Raw genomic sequence first — 19,287 nt, 5'->3', positions numbered from 1 at the left:
GTCTTATCATGTCGGGGTGCTCCCTAGGCTATAAATAGCCGCCCCCCTACAACCACTAGCTGGTTGGCTGCTCCGAGAGAAACTGGCACTTGTCATTTGAGAGCATCCCATCCTCCGAGGACTTTGAGTGAAAATCATCAAGTGAGGAAGACCCAAACACAAACACCTACAAACCCAAAGTGACTGCGCATCACTGAAGAGATTGATCCTACGTGGATCCGATGCTTGTTACCTTTGAAGACTGTGCATCTTCCAGATGGTTAGGCGTCATGGTCTAGAGCATCCAAGAGGAAATTGTGGATTGCCGAGTGACCGAGTCTGTGAAGGTTGGAAGTCACCAGAAGACTTACCACAGGTGATTGGGCGAAGTTTGTGTGACCTTAGCTCAAGGGGAATACGGCGAGAACTATGTGTCCTGAGCTCTGTGGTCAGGACTGGGTGTCCGGAACTGTGTGTCCTTAGGTTTAAATACCTAGCCGCCCTAACAAGACGTACAACTGTCACAACAGTTGGAACTGGTCTACCAAATCATTGTCTTCACCAAGCTACCTGGTTCCATTTCCTCAACCCTTCCATTTCCTCATTTCTGTGTTGTGTGCTTGTTCATATCTGTTTGAAGACTTTGACTGAAGACTTTCTCTTTTTCCCAGTTCAATTTCTTCAGTTTGTTTGTCTTATCCTGTGTTATCCTGTGTTTACGCTTTCTATACTTTGTGCTTGTTTTCATTTCATCATGAAGACCATGCTCATGCACTGTTATGTTTATTTCTGAGTACTTATTCCGCTGCAAGTAGTTCTTCACCCAGGAATTTCCTCACCTTGAAATTCCTCAGTGAAGAATTCATAAAAAATCGCCTATTCACCCCCCTCTAGTCGATATAACAAACTTTTAATTGGTATCAGAGCGAGGTACGCCCTTGTTCTGTGTGATTTTGGTTTAACCGCCTGGAGTTTTACTTATGTCGACCGCAGGTATGAACAAGGTTTCTGCTGGGTTTCCTACCTTCGATGGGACGGACTACCCCTACTGGAAGAATAAGATGCGCATGCATCTTGAGGCAATTGATAACGATCTCTGGTACATTGTGAAGAATGGTGTTCCCTCTGTCACTCCCACCATCAATGCTGCTGATGTGAAGAGATTCAAGCAACTCGACTATCAAGCGAAGAATATCATATGTGTCCATCTAACAAAGGGCATTACGGCAGAGTGAGTGCTTTGGAGACAGCTAAGCTTATCTGGGACAGGCTGTCCAAGGTCAATGAGGGAGTCTCAACACAGCATGACTCTCGAGTTGACATTCTTCAAAATCTCTTCAATCGCTTCAAAAGACTCAACAATGATAATGTTCAGCAAACCTTCGATCGCCTCACTGACATCTCAAATGAGCTTCAAGCACTTGGTGCCACTGATATCACCGACCATGAGGTGGTGAAGAAATTGCTGAGATCGCTTGATTCCTGATTTGATACCTAGGCATTGATGATACAAGAACATGAAACTATAAGTCACTTGATCCCGCCGATATCCTCGAGAGACTAAACACTCATGAGTTCTAGCTTTCTAAGAAGAGATATCTCTATGGAACAAGCTATGGTAGATCACGGGCTCTGAAGGCTAAGCCAGTGTCTGAATCTAAAGGTGAAGATTCTGACAGTAGCCTTGGTGACCCTAAGAACTGAGCCTTCTCAAGACGTGGTCGCTTTGGTAAATTCTCAAGAGGTGGTGACTTGAGAACAGATTCCTAATCCCATGATTACAAGAAGAGACTCTGCCACAAATGCAAGAAGCCTGGACACTACATTCAAGATTGTCCTCAGTGGGAAATGGGATCAAAGAAGAAGAAGAAGTACAAGGATTACAGTTCTGATGATTCAAAGAAGAAGAAGAAATCTTCAAAGTCCTCGTCATCAAAACCTTCAAGGTCTTCATCTCACAAGAAGAGCAGCTCCAAGAAGGCTCAGGCGTTCATTGGCAAGGAAATGGACTCTGAGGCTGAATCTGAGGAAAATGAGGAAGACGAGGAATCTGAGGGGTCAGACTCTGGTGTGGTGAGCCTAGCCCTCATTACCGCGTTCGTCAGCAAGTCCATCTTCAACTCTGAAGAAAAGGACCTCCCCAACACTACTAATGACGGCGATGAGGACTATGCTCCCACCTATTGCTTCATGGCAAAAGGCTCAAAGGTACTCAAATATCCCGCCTCTTAATCTAGTGAGGATGAATCTGATGAAAACCTGAAACCCAGCTAATCTAAACTTGCTAAGATCGCTGTGAAACTACAAAAGGCTCTTGAAAAGGTTCAAAACATGCTAGATAAAAGCGACGATATGTTGGGCGAGGAAATGGATCGCACTAAAATTTTGAATGAAAATCTTCACAGACTTCAGTCCAAGTTTGACAATCTTCAAGGTCATCATAACAATGTCATATCTGATCATGAGAAGCTTTCTTATAAATTTCTTCAAGGAAAGCAAGATCTTGAGAAGCTAAGAGTGAGTTATGAAGATCTTCAGAAGGAGCACGATTCATTACTTGCTCAACAGATCAGGGCTACTCAAGATGAATTTGTTCCTCCATGTTTGAAGAACAGGACTCTTGTTGAGATGGCCCGCACTATGCTTGATGAGTACAAGATGCCTCCTCGCTTTTGGACTGAGGCAATTGATACTGCTTGCCACATCATCAACAGGGTATATCTTCACAAATTCTTCAAGAAGACTGCATATGAACTCCTCACTGACAAGAAACCCAATGTGAGTTATTTCAAAGTCTTCGGTGCTAAATGTTGGATTAGAGATCCTCATCACAGTTCTAAATTTACACCGAAAGCACATGAAGGTTTTATGCTCGGTTATGGTAAGGACTCGCACACCTACAGAGTCTTGAACACATGTCATCACAAAGTTGTTGAAACTGTAGATGTGTGGTTCGATGAAACTAATGGCTCGCAAAAAGAGCACCTACCTCCTGTGATGGATGAAATACCTCCTGAGGAATCTATTAAGTTCAAGGCTACTGAGGATGTCATTCCTACTGAAGAATCTGCTGAATAAGTCATTCTAGAACATGTAAACATCATGCTGATGCACCTGAGGAAAATGGTGCTGAAGAAAATACTGATCAAATTTCTCAACGTCAACCCGCTCATCCTCGCATTGCAAATGAAGTGCAAATTGAGAAAATCATCAGCGACATTAACATTCCAAGTCCTCTCACACGCTCAAGAGCTTCACATTTATCTAACTTTTGTGGGCACTTTGCTTTCGTCTCTATCACAGAGCCCACTAAGGTAGATAAAGCTTTTATGGAGCCTGAGTGGATTCAAGCTATGCAAGAGGAATTACATCAATTCGAGCTCAACAACGTCTGGGAACTGGTCAAACGTCCAGATCCTCGCAAGCACAACATCATCGGCACAAAGTGGATCTACCGCAACAAGAAAGATGAAAATGGCCTTGTGGTGAGGAATAAGGTACGGCTTGTAGCTCAAGGCTACACACAGGTTGAAGGAATTGATTTCTATGAAACTTTTGCACCTGTTGCTAGACTTGAAGCTATTCGCATATTACTTGCTTATGCTAACCATCATGATATCATCTTATATCAAATGGATGTGAAAAATGCATTCCTCAATGGTAAGCTTGAGGAAGAAGTATATGTTGATCAACCCCCAGGTGTTGAAGATCCAAAGCATCCTGACAAAGTCTTCAGACTCAATAAGGCCCTCTATGGCCTCAAGCAGGCCCCACGGGCGTGGTATGATACTTTGAAGGAATTCCTCATGAATAATAACACTCTAAGTGTGAAGAAATTAATGAAGAATTTGATTCTCAGAACCCTACGACAATTGTACGCGGTGTCTGAAATCATCATTCTTATAAGGTGGGTCACGCCACCACCAAATGTCCTCTACAGCATTCACTTATTGCTATTTCTTCAAGTTGCTTGTTCTGCTAAGTGAATGTGATCGGACCCTTTCCCCTCTATGCTAAACTCAACCCAGTCTATTCACAAATTCTTCATGTGCGTTCTATTTGATTCTCGTTCAAAATCTTCACTGTGTCCTTGTCAGCTGAAGAAATTGCGAATGAAACTTTAAAACCTATCTTATCTAAATTTTCGGCTTTGCTGCTCAAACCGTTCTGCATTCTATGCGATGTTTATCTATTCACCCACGATCTCGCACGATCGTGGTAGAGGCGAAGGTGTCTTGACGTTTGGATGAGATGGTGGCTATCGTTTCTGTGGGAGTCGACCTTGACGATCCGACTACGAACGTGCGAGACGTCGCGCCTTAGCAATTGCTAAACCAACTTCTGAGGGGTTATTGACCACGCCGGAGCACGATCAACCTGACCACGAGGGTCTGTTTCCTGCGAGCTAACGAAGAACAAGCAAGAAAATGAGATTGCAATCTGGATATTGCGAATATAAGATGAAAGCTTTATTGATCAAGGTGGGGTTCTGTGGCGTCTTGGTCTGGTCGTTGTACACAAACAAAGTACGCGAAGTTGCAGCTATGGCGAACTTTTGATCTAAACAAAACCCAAAGTCCAAACGACGCCCTAAGGGTTGTATATATGGAGGAAGAGGGGGGGATTTCGTGGCCCTTGGAAGAGGGGTCCGAAACCAACCCTAACTCTTGTTTCCCCACACATGCGGACTCTAAAAACAGCCTATACTTAAGTATTTCGAAAATACATGGGCCTGGCTCAATAATAAGGTGACGTAGCACCTAAAATAGCCTCTGAACGAAATTTATGAAGTGGCATCTTGTATATTTCGTCCAAGGCTTCATGCACTCCTTATGGTGGCTTCAAAGTCCTGAAATCATCACTTGTAACTCCGTTCTTGATCCCCTTGCGCATGCCATCATCTCCATGCTTAAACTTGTTCCAAGGTTCATCTTTCTTGTCCAAGCTAGGCCCTTCATTTGTAAGCAAAACAAATTTATCCATTTTAGGCAGCATCATATTCTCATGAACATTAGAATCGTTACCAAGAAACGAAAGTACCTGATAATTTAATTGGCATGCGCGAGCTCTAGTAATTGGTCTAGTATGTATAGCAGCAGGGGATGTGGATGTAACAATGGTATTGATGTCCTCATCATCCTCCCCTTCTTGAAATGAAGTCATCCTGGACGAAAGTTCATCGTCCTCACCCAAATAAGGCTTCAAATCTGCAATGTTAAAAGTGGGACTAACCCCAAAATCTGCAGGCAGCTCAAGTTTATATGCATTATCATTTATTTTTCTCTAACACCTTAAAAGGACCATCATCACGTGGCATTAGCTTTGATTTGCGCAAATTAGGAAATCTATCCTTATGCAAATGTAACCAAACAAGATCTCCAGGTGCAAACACAACATGTTTTCTACCCTTATCTCCAGCAAGTTTATATTTAGCATTCATACGCTCAATGTTTTCCTTAGTTAACTCATGCATTTTTAAAATCAATTCAGCACGTTCATTAGCATCAAAATTAACCTTCTCCGAAGATGGAAGAGGCAACAAATCAATAGGTGCACGAGGTAGGAAACCATACACAATTTCAAAAGGGCACATCTTAGTAGTAGAATGCAATGAACGATTATAAGCAAATTCAATATGAGGCAAGCATTCTTCCCACATTTTCTTGTCATTCTTCAAAACAGCCCTAAGCATAGTCGACAATGTTCTATTGACTACTTCAGTTTGTCCCTCAGTTTGGGGGTGACAAGTAGTACTAAAAAGCAGCTTAGTCCCCAACTTAGCCCATAAACATCTCCAAAAGTGGCTAAGAAATTTAGTATCACGATCTGAAACAATAGTATTTGGCACACCATGTAAGCGAATAATTTCACGAAAGAACAAATCAGCAACATTAACAGCATCATCGCTTTTATGACATGGTATAAAGTGTGCCATTTTCGAGAACCTATCCACGACAACAAATATGCTATCCCTCCCTCCCCTGCTTTGTTCGAGGTAAAACGAAAACAAAGTCCATAGATATATCCTCCCAAGGAACACTAGGTACAGGCAAAGGAATATATAAACCATGAGGATTGTGTCGTGACTTAGCTTTTTGACATGTAGTGCAGCGAGCAACAAAACGCTCAACATCCCGTCTCATCTTTGGCCAAAAGAAATGTGTAGCAAGTATATCCTCCGTCTTCTTGACGCCAAAGTGTCCCATTAATCCTCCTCCATGCGCCTCCTGCAACAACAAAAGACGAACGGAGCTAGCTGGAATGCATAGCTTGTTAGCACAAAACATAAATCCATCGTTAAGAACGAACTTGTTCCAAGTTCTCCCTTCCTTACAATTCTGCAATACATCTTTAAATTCAGCATCATTAACATATTGATCCTTGATGGTCTCCAAACCAAATATTTTAAAGTCAAGTTGTGAAAGCATAGTATAACGACGAGACAAGGCATCAGCAATAACATTTTCTTTACCCTTCTTGTGTTTAATGACATAAGGGAAAGTCTCAATGAATTCAACCCATTAGCATGCCTACGGTTCAGTTTTGCTTGACTTTTAATGTGTTTCAAAGATTCATGATCAGAATGTATAACAAATTCCTTGGGCCATAAATAATGTTGCCATGTTTCTAAGGTCCGAACAAGAGCATATAATTCTTTATCATAAGTAGAATAGTTCAGACTAGGCCCACTCAATTTTTCAGAAAAGTATGCAACAGGTTTGCCATCTTGTAATAACACACCTCCTAATCCAATTCCACTAGCATCACATTCAAGCTCAAAAGTCTTATTAAAATCAGGAAGTTGGAGTAAAGGAGCATGTGTCAACTTATCTTTCAATACCGTGAAGGCTTCTTCCTGTGCGGTACCCCAAACAAAAGGCACATCCTTCTTTGTAAGCTCGTTGAGAGGTGCAGCAATGGTGCTGAAATCTCTCACAAAACGCCTATAGAAACCAGCGAGGCCAAGGAAACTCCTCACTTGTGTGACCGTTTTGGGCTGCGGCCAACTCTCAATAGCTTCAATCTTGGCTTTATCAACTTCAATTCCCTGTGGAGTAACAACATAGCCAAGAAAAGATACTCGGTATGTGCAAAAGGTGCACTTTCCAAGGTTACCAAACAAACGTGCATCACGTAGAGCAATAAAAACTGCACGTAAATGTTCCAAATGTTCCTCCAAAGATTTGCTATAAATCAATATGTCATCAAAGTAAACTACCACAAATCGTCCAATGAAAGCACGTAAAACTTCGTTCATTAACCTCATGAAAGTACTAGGTGCATTAGTTAACCCAAAAGGCATGACTAACCACTCATATAATCCAAACTTAGTTTTAAATGTTGTTTTCCATTCATCTCCCAATTTCATACGAATTTGATGGTATCCACTACGCAAATCAACTTTGGAGAATATTGTAGAGCCACTCAATTCATCAAGCATATCATCTAGCCTAGGAATAGGATGACGATAACGAATAGTAATATTATTAATGCCTCTACAATCAACGCACATACGCGACGTACCATCCTTTTTCGGCACTAAAATGATAGGAACAGCACAAGGACTAAGGGATTCGCGTATATAACCTTTGTCGAGCAGTTCTTGTACTTGACGCATAATCTCCTTCGTCTCCTCTGGGTTGGTCCGGTATGGTGCACGGTTGGGTAATGATGCACCGGGAATTAAGTCAATTTGATGCTCAATCCCGCGAATAGGTGGTAATCCCGGTGGCACGTCTTGTGGAAAGACGTCAGCGAACTTCTGCAAAATGTTAGTGACAGCAGGAGGCAAAGAGGAAGGCACGTCCTCGAATGAAAATAATTCCTCTTTGCACACAAAAGCATAGCAAACAGATTTGCTAAAATCTAGATCATCAATATCAGATTTGGTGGCAAGTAAACATGCACTTTTCAATTTAATTTCAGAAGCAACACTAGATTGTTTATTATTATTAGGCTGCATTTGTTGCTCAAATTCTTTTGCCACAATCTGATTTTCACTCTTAGTTTTCTCCTGTTTTGCTTTATTAGCTCTATTAAATATCATCTTTCAAAATGGAATCAGGAGTCATAGGAAGCAAAGTAATATTTTTATCCTTATGAACAAGAGTATACTGATTGTTTCTACCATGGTGTACAGAATTTTTTTCAAATTGCCATGGTCTACCAAGTAATAAAGAACATGCTTGCATAGGTACCACATCACAATCAACATAATCACCATATGTAGAGATACTAAAATGCACACGAACAGTACGTGTTACCTTAACCTTGCCGCTGTTGTTGAACCATTGGATGTAGTAAGGATGTGGATGTGGTCTTGTGGTGAGAGATAGCTTCTCCACCATCTCCATGCTAGCCAAGTTATTGCAGCTCCCTCCATCTATGATGACGCGAACAGAACGCTCCTTCACAACTCCCTTTGTACGGAACAAATTATGCCTCTGATTTTGCTCAGCTTGTGTAACCTGCACACTCAAAACACGTTGAGCAACTAAACATTCATACCTGTCAGCATCTTCAGCAGCCATGTATTGCGTCTCATGATCAGAATCCTCTCCACCGTATTCTTCATGTGTAATAAGAGCCAAAGTCTCCTCATCATAGTCACTAGCAGACTCATACCCACCATCCTGAGTAGCAATCATCACACGCTGAGATTGGCATTCTCTCGCAAAATGCCCTCTTCCCTTCTAACGACGACTAATAATATCACTTGTGTGCCCTGTTGATGCCATGGAAGAAGAAGAGCTCTGCGTCGGTCCGGCGGGTGTGCTCTTGGCAGATAGTGGTGGTCGTGCCTACTTTCTTGTATCACAGCTGGAGGTGGCACCTGATGGAGGTGCTGGTGGAGTGGAAGTAGAGGATGCACATGGTGTCCATGATGAAGATCGACCTGCAGAAAAGTTTGTATGCGCCAATACCTATCGATCCTGCACTTCACGTTCAGCTTTAGAAGCAAGATGGAATAAACAAGTGATATTAGTATACTCCTTATACTCTAGAATGGTCTGAATCTCTCTATTTAATCCACCCATAAAACGTGCAAGCATAGCTTCATTCTCCTCAACAATACCACATCTAATCATGCCAGTTTGTAATTCCTGATAATATTCTTCTACATAATTTTTTCCTTGTCTTAGACGCTGCAATTTTTAAAGTAATTCACGTTGATAATATGGTGGAACCCAACGAGTATGCATAGCAGTTTTCAAAGCAGCCCAAGTAGCTGGAATAGGATATAATCTACAATGCTCAGACCACCAAACACATGCAAAGCTAGTGAAAGCACAAACAGCAGCAGGAACACGTCGCTCCTCAGGATATTGTAAACATGTAAATCGTTGTTCAGTTTCTAACTCCCAACTAAGATATATATCAGGAACATATCTACCCTCAAATGGTGAAATATTGAATTTTAGTTTAGGAAGATGGTCATGTACCTCAGGTGGTGGGGCAGCCCTACCGTTGCGATGATAGGCATGAGGACGACCTGGTGGTGGTGGTGCTGGTGGTTGCACGCAGTTCTGATTTTGGTCAACCTCATCCTCGTCATGGTCCTCCACCTCTGTAGTAGCAGCAGGAGCGGCAGAAGCATCAACAGCGGCAACAGAATTTTGCCCAGGGTCAATGGGAACGCGCTATGCTCGTCCCACTTGATTTGGAAAGCGACGTTGTTGTTGTTGGAGAGGTGCGTTAGGGGCAGCCGGTGGTGGTGGTGGAAGACGCGCGAGCAATTCATTAAACTTGTTATCGAGCTTTGCTTCGAACGTCTTCTCCATGCCATCTATCTTCTCCATGGCCTCTTCAAATCTGTTTAGCACATCTTGCACCTGTCCACTCATCATTTGCTGAAATTTATCATGCAACTCCTTATTCGTCATGTTCTCCCAGTCAGTCTCGTCGGCTTGTGATCCTGCCATGGTTAGCAGCAATAGAAACACACAAGAATATGATCCAACAGACTACTAACAAGAGGTGGTGGTGGATGTCACAAATCCGTCAAGCAAATCTCAAATTCTTACCAGTTCTTACCCAGCAGCAGGCGGTGAGCAGCAACCGTCGTAGTCAAAACTCTCAAAGCTTGGATAGAGCGATTACCAGGGAGAGTCAAACGCACGACGTAGATGTATGTGGAGCTGGGAAGGCTTATAATATGGTAGCAAAAAGGGTCAGCAATAATCAATTCAGAGATGCAATGTTGAATAAACGCTCAACGACGGTACTGTGCCGGTCCTAGTCTAGACCGTGCTAGAGACGTGAGCCTAGAACACTAACAAAATCACGGCGCTGCACGTAAACAAGGGAAAAGCACACTCTGGAATTTTTTCGTTTTGTTTTTTTTTGCGCTCCTCTTTTTTTGGTGCTCCTCTTTATTTTGCAAAAAATCACTATAATGGTGAGTGTCTCAAAACTCTCCCCTCGTCAAACTGATAGGATGGGCACGAAATTTTTTGACTATTTTTTTCAGAAATCAGGGCAGCGATGACCAAAAAGTGCGACAAAAAATCACTATGATGGCACGTGGCTCAAAAGACTCAGAAAAACCTAAAAATAGGATAGGGAAAAAATATTTTTGCCTGTGAAAATTTTGGCCTAAAAACTGCCCGGGGGTCTTTTTTCCGAAACCTACTCAGGCAAGGAAACATGAATCGGAAATTAGACGGACCTCGAAAACAAACCTAATATGAAAGGAACTCGGATTGGTGGTGGATATATGATGGTAGGATATGGCAGCGGTGGTGGTATATGGATACAGATTGGTGGTGGTATATGGATATGGATTGGTGGTAGTATATGGATACGAATTGGTGATGGTATATGGAGACGGATTGGTGGTGGTATATGGCAGGGGCGATGATGATGGTGTGGCGGCGGCGTGACAACTTATGACTAGAACTCGAAACTCTAAAAGACTAGACTCTAAGACTAGCAATTAGACACGACGATGCAACCGCAAATTCAACAAAGCAAAATACTGAAAAGACTATGCAAAGGCTAAGATTGGTTCGGATATGATGAATTAACCCTAATTTTTTTGGCTTTTTTTTCATGGACTGTAGGTATGAAGAACAGACTCGGTCTAAACTATGAAAAACTGTAAAATCTCACCGAGCAACCTGGAAATCTGATACCACTTGGTAGAGGCGAAGGTGTCCCGATGTTTCGATGAGATGGTGGCTATCATTTCTGTGGGAGTCGACCTTGGCAATCCGACTACGAACGTGCGAGACGTCACGCCTTAGCAATCTCTAAACCAACTTCCGAGGGGTTATTGACCCCGCCGGAGCACGATCAACCTGACCACGAGGGTCTGTTTCGTGCGAGCAAACGAAGAACAAGCAAGAAACTGAGATTGCAATCTGGATATTGCGGATATAAGATGAAAGCTTTATTGATCAAGGTGGGGTTATGTGACATCTTGGTCTAGTCGTTGGACACAAACAAAGTACGCGAAGTTGTAGCTATGGCGAACTTTTGATCTAAACAAAACCCAAAGTCTAAATGACGCCCTAAGGGCTATATATTTGGAAGAAGAGGGGGGGATTTCGTGGTCCTTGGAAGAGGGGTCCAAAACCAACCCTAACTCTTGTTTCCCCACACATACGGACTCTAAAAACAGCCTATACTTAAGTATTTTGAAAATACATGGGCCTGGCCCAATAATAAGGTGACGCAGCACCTAAAATAGCCTCTGAATGAAATTTATGAAGTGGCATCTTGTATATTTCGTCCAAGGCTTCATGCACTCCTTATGGTGGATTCAAAGTCTTGAAATCATCACTTGTAACTCCGTTCTTGATCCCCTTGCGCATGCCATCATCTCCATGCTTGAACTTGTTCCAAGGTTCATCTTTCTTGTCCAAGCTAGGCCCTTCATTTGTAAGCAAAACAAATGTATCCAATTTAGGCAGCATCATATTCTCATGAACATTAGAATCATTACCAAGAAACGAAAGTACCTGATAATTCAATTGGCGTGCGCGAGCTCTAGTAATTGGTCCAGTATGTATAGCAGCAGGGGCTGTGGGTGTAACAATGGTATTGATGTCCTCATCAGATGGCCACCTCTCTATACGTGGGTGACACATGTCAAGCGAATGAGAACGGTCAGGGGCACATTCGTCCTATTTCATCGGGCGAGCAATTTTTCACTTCGGCTATAAATACCCCTCTCCCTTCCTCACTTCACTTTTACTCCGCTCGACCTCACTCCCTCACTCGAGCTTCCCAACCCTAGCACCGCCGCTAGTTCCATCGTCGCCGGTGAGGAAGAGCTTCACTGCCTCAACCTCGTCGCCGCCGTACTCACGCCGGACGCGGATTTCTTCACTTCGCCACCGCCGTAGCTGTCTTCCTCAGCCAAGTTAGGGCGTGGAAGATCTGAACCGACGAGCTTCAAATCTACACTTCCTAGTTCGTTGTGTTCTTCGTCAAGGGTAATTAAAAGTTACTTTTACGGCCCTTGTTGATCCTGATGTTTTCTTCAAATCTTCAAAAGGTGTTTATTCCTCAACTCCTCACACACTAAACACCTCACATATCATCTGTTCTTGATCGGTTTCTCTAAGCAACATTTTTCTTCAAGATTCCTCAATTGTGTGGATTTTCAAATATGTACAAATCTGGAACCTAAGTCAAAGAACGCTTAGTGAAATTCTTCAAGACTCATCTGGTCAATTTCCTCAAACTTGTTCTTTTTGCAAAAACTTCTGAGAACGCATATGACCTCTCCAAATTCTTCGCACCTATACTCTGTTCACATGTACACATTACCGCTACTGAATCATTAGGTCCTCATCAACTTAACTCATTTGCAGCGTTCCTCGAAGAAAAGTTGCATACCTCTTCAGAGAACTCAATCGTTCAAAACCCTCAGCTGAAGAAAATGGCAGATGGCAAGAAACCTCAGAAGGGAGGAAATAAGCTAGAAGTCAACACTGCGTTTGAAATCCCTGAGGACATATACAAGGATTATTGCACTCCTGATGAGGCCACCCATGGGAAGGAAACTAAGAATGAGCGCAAAGTGTGCATCCAAAGAATAGAGAGGAGATGGGCACGAGAATGGAGGGAATACAAATATGTCAGTACCAAGCATATGAAGAAATTTGATCTTCATCCTCCATGCCCAAGACCTCCTTTGGCACCTGGCCAAGAAGCTGATCCCACCAGCCTCAAGCGTGGTGAGGATTATCCTGATGAATGGGCCAAGCGCCAGGCCAAGCTTGCCAGAGTAGCTAAGGAAGCAGTGAGGAAATTCAATGAAGACTCTGCTGCTGCTGCTGCTGCCATTGCTGAGGCCTCTGCAAGTAAGCCCAAGAAGGCAATGCCAAAGAAGCCGGCTCATAAGCCAAGTGCTTCTAGCCAAATGCCCTCACGGCCAAGTTCCTCGGCAATGCCCTCACGGCCAGTTTCTTCAAAGCCCTCACGACCAATTCCTCAACCCACACCAGCTCCTCCAAAGTCCTCAGCTCCTCCGTCAAAGTCCTCCACATCTGCGCATCTTGCCTCGTGCCAAAGGACAACAGGCATCTCTATTGCCTCAGGCGCCTCTGCAAGTTCTTCAGCTCCACTACATTTTTCAACTCGCCCCACTCTGCTGAAGACCAAGGCAACTGCTGGACGAGGCTATCGACCAAGTCCTCAAAAGAAGCAGGTCGCTTTTCAAGTGCCGTCTGATGAAGACGAAGCTGATGATGAAGAATTTGCTGAAATCATCAGGGACAGGCAAGTCAAGGCTGCTAGAGCCAAAGGCACAAGTGTGCCTCTACTTTTAGATCCAAAGTTGATCCTTGATTACATTGATCTCTGGCACAAGGACCCCAACACTCCCATGCCTGATTTCAAGTTGACTCCTGGCCAAAGTCATATGTTGACTCACTTCATTCAGGAAGAGAAATGGAAATTTGAAAAGGCCAAGAAGATCAAGAAAGCGCAGTACAAAAAGGAGTGCTTCCTGAAGAAAAATGTTCTCTCTATGACAACTGAAGAACTTGTCACTATTCAATCTGAGATCAAGAAACTCAGTGATGAATTTGATGCATACCGCGCTGATTGGCTGGGAGCCAAGGTTCGTTTTGTGAGACTTGCTGACAACTTCACCTCCACTGTTACAGCACAAACGCAACAAGAAATTCCTCAGGCTGCAGCATCTGCTCAGCCTACTGACGAAAATGCCAGCACCGCTGATGACACTCAGGCTTCTAAAGAAAATGCTAATTCCAGGGCTGATGACTGCTTTCCAGCCACCGAAGAAATTGCCAGGGCAACCTCTAGTGTTGTGCATGAAGAAAATGAAGAAGTCAGGGCAACTGCATCAGTTCTGCCTGAAGATCTTGGACCAAATTCCTCTGCTCCTCCTGCGCCTACACCAACTCCTATCCTTCCATCTGCATCAGATGTGAAGAAGACCAAGGCTGGAGAGCGTGTAGCTGTGAACAAAAGGAAGGCACCAATTGCATCAGATTCTTCAGCTTCGAAGAAAATGAAGCCACTTACAAGTTCCTATGACAATCCAATTGATGTTGTTCCTGTCTCATCCATGCCATCGAAGGACCTTGTTCCTTTTGATGAAGAATACGTGATCCCAAGCAGATCAGATGATGACATTCCTTCTGCTGCTTCATCAGAGCAGTTGGATGAAGAAATTGAAGTGGATGAAATCCCTTCAACCCCAATAATTTCATCGCCCATGCCTCAGTTCACTGCTGAAGAGGTCGGCGTTGAAGAAATGAATGAAGAAGAAGATGTGGACATTGGATGCACCACTCCAGTGTTGAACGACGACTTTTGGGAAAGTCAGCATCCGAATTCTCCTCTGTTCACACCCCTACAACAATTTCCTCAGTCCCCTGTCACTACTGAAGTACAAATGGGATCTGAAGAACCTCATGCCACACCGTCTGTCCATGAAGAAATTCCAACCACTAGTGCTGAAGAAAATGTAAATGAAGAATTGAAATCCCAGGCTGCCCCTGAAGAAGAACCTAAAAATCCTCAGCCTGCAGAACCTGAGATCGAGATCCCTGAGGTTGTGATGCAATTGACTGACACTCCTCACCCCAAGCCAAAGGATCCCTTCTCGAAGAAGAAAAAATTCAAGGCTGATGACTTCTTTGGCAAGCATGTATTCTTCACTGACTACAATCCTTATGACTCTGCTCGTCTAAGGAGGAAGCGTTTCTGGACTGCCATCCAAGCCAACTTCTATTCTTCACTGCTTTTCAACAAGGACAAAATCTTCTACCATGAGCATATTCCTCACGTGGACATGGAATCATTGCCTTGTTTCTGTCCTGTCCTCTGTGTGCTTCACGACGCAGGCCTCCTCAATTTTTTTTCTGACATTGTTGATTGGAATGAAGAGCCTATTCTTCAATTCTATGCGACACTGCACATCACAAGTGATCCTGAAGATATCAACACCTGGGTCTTGGACTGGATGACCGATAACACTCATTATAAGGCACCGGCCTCTGAATTACTTCATGCCCTGCCCATCAGTCCACCCAGTGAAGGAGCTCGCTGCGTGTATCAAGAACCTGAACTCACTGCTCATTACATGCAAGTTCTAATGAAGCCTCTGAAGCCGGGTCAAGCCCCAAGGACCAAATTCCTTGTGAAGGACTTACTCTATGTGCCCAGAACAGTCTATCGCATTCTGACGAGGACAATGAGTCCTATCAAAGGCCACGACTCGTCTGATGAGGAAATTGTTGGCATCATGAAGAATCTACTATTCAACATCATACACGGCATTTCTGTCAATTATCATGATTTCTTCATGAGGACTCTGGCAAATGTTGCACTCTCTCCGTTTGAGTTGAAGCCTTATGCTCCTTGGATCATGAGATTCCTCAGAACAAGGTCTTCACTCAACTACAAGGCTGATTTTCAGAATCACCTCAGCTACCTGCCCCCGATTGAAGTCCTTAAGCAGAATTATTCCACAGCTAATGAAAAGGGGAAGGCACCTACTGTCATTGATGAAAGCATTCGCCCATTGGATGGTCAGTTTCGCAAAGCTGCATCTTATTCCACCAATGATGACTCTGCCACTCATGATTCTGCTACACATGCATCCAAGCCAAATCCTCAAGCCAAAGATCCCAGGGTGATGACTGACCGGGAGCTGCTTCTTAGTCTTCACCAGAAGGTGGATCGAAACCATAAATGGGTTAAGCGTTAGTTAGGTTCTCTTCTTCACAACATGACTGCTACACATAATGCAGTGAAGAAAAACCATTACTACCTCCATGAAGTTTTCTGTCGCACCTGGGCTATCTTATCACATCTGTATGGTGAAGAAGATCTGAAGAAAATGGGTCTCAAGGAGAACTTTGACTGGTCTGCGCCTCCACTGAAGAAATTCAAGAAGGTTAAAGTTCCTTCCTTGGTGGCCAGCTCATATTCTTCATCACGTGACACCGTCAAGTATGAAGACTTGGACAACACTGTGGCAGGCCCTACAACGACAAATGACCCCAACAACGCTGGCGCTCCTCCATCAACTTGATATTCCTCAGGGGCGTTAGTCCTCATTTTCGATCCTTTTGGTCATTCGATGACAAAGGGGGAGGAATTTGAGTTAGTCTTCAAGCGGGTCTACCTATATGGGCGTTTTTTTTCTAAGTTACAACTCTCGTTCTTCTGAAGACTTTGCTGGATCGAGTTGTAATCTTAAACTCTATGGTGGTCTGATACTTGTGCTGATTTCTTCTGCATGCTTATTCCTCATTAATGTTAATGCACGCATGCTGAATTACATCAGTCACCATATTTCATCATGCATTTCAAATTCTTCATATTATATGTTAAATGCGTGTATGAATTACAAGATATAGGGGGAGATCTCCATGATTCTACTCTTCAAGTGTGCATTGCTTCAAAAGCAAATTCCTCACTATGCACATCTTTAGGTGGAGTTCTTCTATATCTTGCAATCAAATTCCTCAATATCAGTACTTACACTTCATATGTTTATCTCCCTTGAATACTTAACCTATATTGTCATCAATCACCAAAAAGCGGGAGATTGTATGTGCACATAGTGCCCCTTAGTGATTTTGGTGTATTGAAGACTTATAGGTTAAGGGACTGATGTGTTTGTGAGTGTACACAGGTCTATAAGTATATGAGAAGTTTGATATTTACAGAGAAAGTCGACCCCTAAAAATGAAGTTCTTCGACTGAAGACTTTGGATTTCTGAAGACTTTGAAAGTGAAGAAATTGGTGTAATCCTGAAGACTTGATATTCATTCGAGCAACGTGAAGCATGAAGACTTTTGCTTTCGTAGTTTCTTTTTCTCTTTCTTGAGTCATAGGAAACACTGTACTATTAAAGGGGTCGAGGAAATACTAAGGAAAAATTTCCAAGTGATGCTCAACTCAAATCCTACACCTACCAATCCCTTCAAGTGAAGCCATTGGAAATCTCATACAGCTCAGTCAATTTCTTCAGTGACAGAGACGAAGTTCTTCTGGTCTCTGAGGAATTTGTTCTAACTGAGGAGTTAGGAATTCGCCAGTGCGGATTGCCTACACAGTGAGGAACATGAAAAGCCCTGAGGAATTTGATACTCAAAATTCCGACCGTTGCTGTGCTATGCGCCAGCTGTCCCAAAATATCTACCCACCTAATGGTCATATCATTGAAAGGCATTTATGTCTTATCATGTCGGGGTGCTCCCTAGGCTATAAATAGCCGCCCCCTACAACCAATAGCTGGTTGGCTGCTCCAAGAGAAACTGACACTTGTCATTTGAGAGCATCCCATTCTCCGAGGACTTTGAGTGAAAATCATCAAGTGAGGAAAACCCAAACACCTACAAACCTGAAGTGATTGAGAATCACTGAAGATATTGATCCTGTGTGGATCCAACGCTTGTTACCTTTGAAGACTTTGCATCTTTTAGACGGTTAGGCATCATGGTCTAGAGCATCCAAGAGGAAATTGTGGATCGCTGAGTGACCGAGTCTGTGAAGGTTTGGAAGTCACCTGAAGACTTACCACGAGTGATTGGGCGAGGTCTTTGTGACCGTAGCTCAAGGGGAATACGGTGAGGACTAAGTGTCTTGTATTGCGTGTTCAGGACTGAGTGTCCGGGACTGTGTCTCCCCAGGTTTAAATACCTAGCCGCCCTAACCAGACGTACAGCTATCACAACAGTTGGAACTGGTCTACCAAATCATTGTCTTCACCAAGCTACCTGGTTCCATTTCCTCAACCCTTCCATTTCCTCATTTCTGTGTTGTGTGCTTGTTCATATCCGTTTGAAGACTTTGACTGAAGACTTTCTCTATTTCCTCAGTTCAATTTCTTCAGTCTGTTTGTCTTATCCTGTGTTATCCTGTGTTTACGCTTTCTGTACTCTGCGCTTGTTTTCATTTCATCATGAAGACCATGCTCATGCACTGTTATGTTTACTTCTGAGTACTAATTCCGCTGTAAGTAGTTCTTCACGTAGGAATTTCCTCACCCTGAAATTCCTCAGTGAAGAATTCATAAAAAATCTCCTATTCACCCGCCTAGTCGATATAACGCACTTTCAACATTTGGCCTGGCCATTGCTCCTGGGGTGCGCTACCGAAGCGTAGCAGATCTGTGTTCCAAGGTTAGCACAATATGACATGAAGAGATTACTAGTGAACTGCGAGCCATTATCGGTGATGATGCGGTTGGGGACCCCAAAACGGCTCATGAGGCCCTTGATGAACTTGACCGCAGAGCCAGCTGGGATGGTGCGGACGACTTCCACCTTCGCCCACTTAGTGAACTTGTCGATGGCGACGTAGAGGTATTGATAGCCCCCAGGCGCCCGAGGGAACAGGCCCAGGATATCTAACCCCCACACTGCGAACGGCCACGAGAGTGGAATGGTCTGGAGGCCCTGAGCTGGCTGATGGATCTGTTGGCGTGGAATTGGCAGGCCTCGCAGGACTTCACCAGCTCAGCTGCATCATTATACGCCGTAGGCCAGTAGAATCCGTTGCGTAATGCCTTGTCGAGGAGGGTTCGCGACGACGAATGGTGCCCGCAGTCCCCGCCGTGTATGTCGGCTATCAGCTCTTTCCCCTGTTCCCTGGAGATACAACACAGTGAAACATCATTTGGCCGCTTCCTGTATAACTCACCATCCCGGATGCAGTATGTTGTGGCCTGCCGGGGCACACGCTCCGCGTCCTCCTCCTTCTCTGGCAACGTCCCTTGCATCAGGTATTCCTTGAGTTCCTTGGTCCAGCATCCCTCCTGGGGCTCGAGCGCCAAGAGTAGGCGTGCTCCCGAGGTCGGGCCACAGGCTGGG

This window comes from Triticum urartu, chromosome 1 (assembly GCF_003073215.2).
Source record: "Triticum urartu cultivar G1812 chromosome 1, Tu2.1, whole genome shotgun sequence".
In the NCBI taxonomy this organism is placed as follows: Eukaryota; Viridiplantae; Streptophyta; class Magnoliopsida; order Poales; family Poaceae; genus Triticum; species Triticum urartu.
This window is presented reverse-complemented; position numbering follows the sequence as displayed.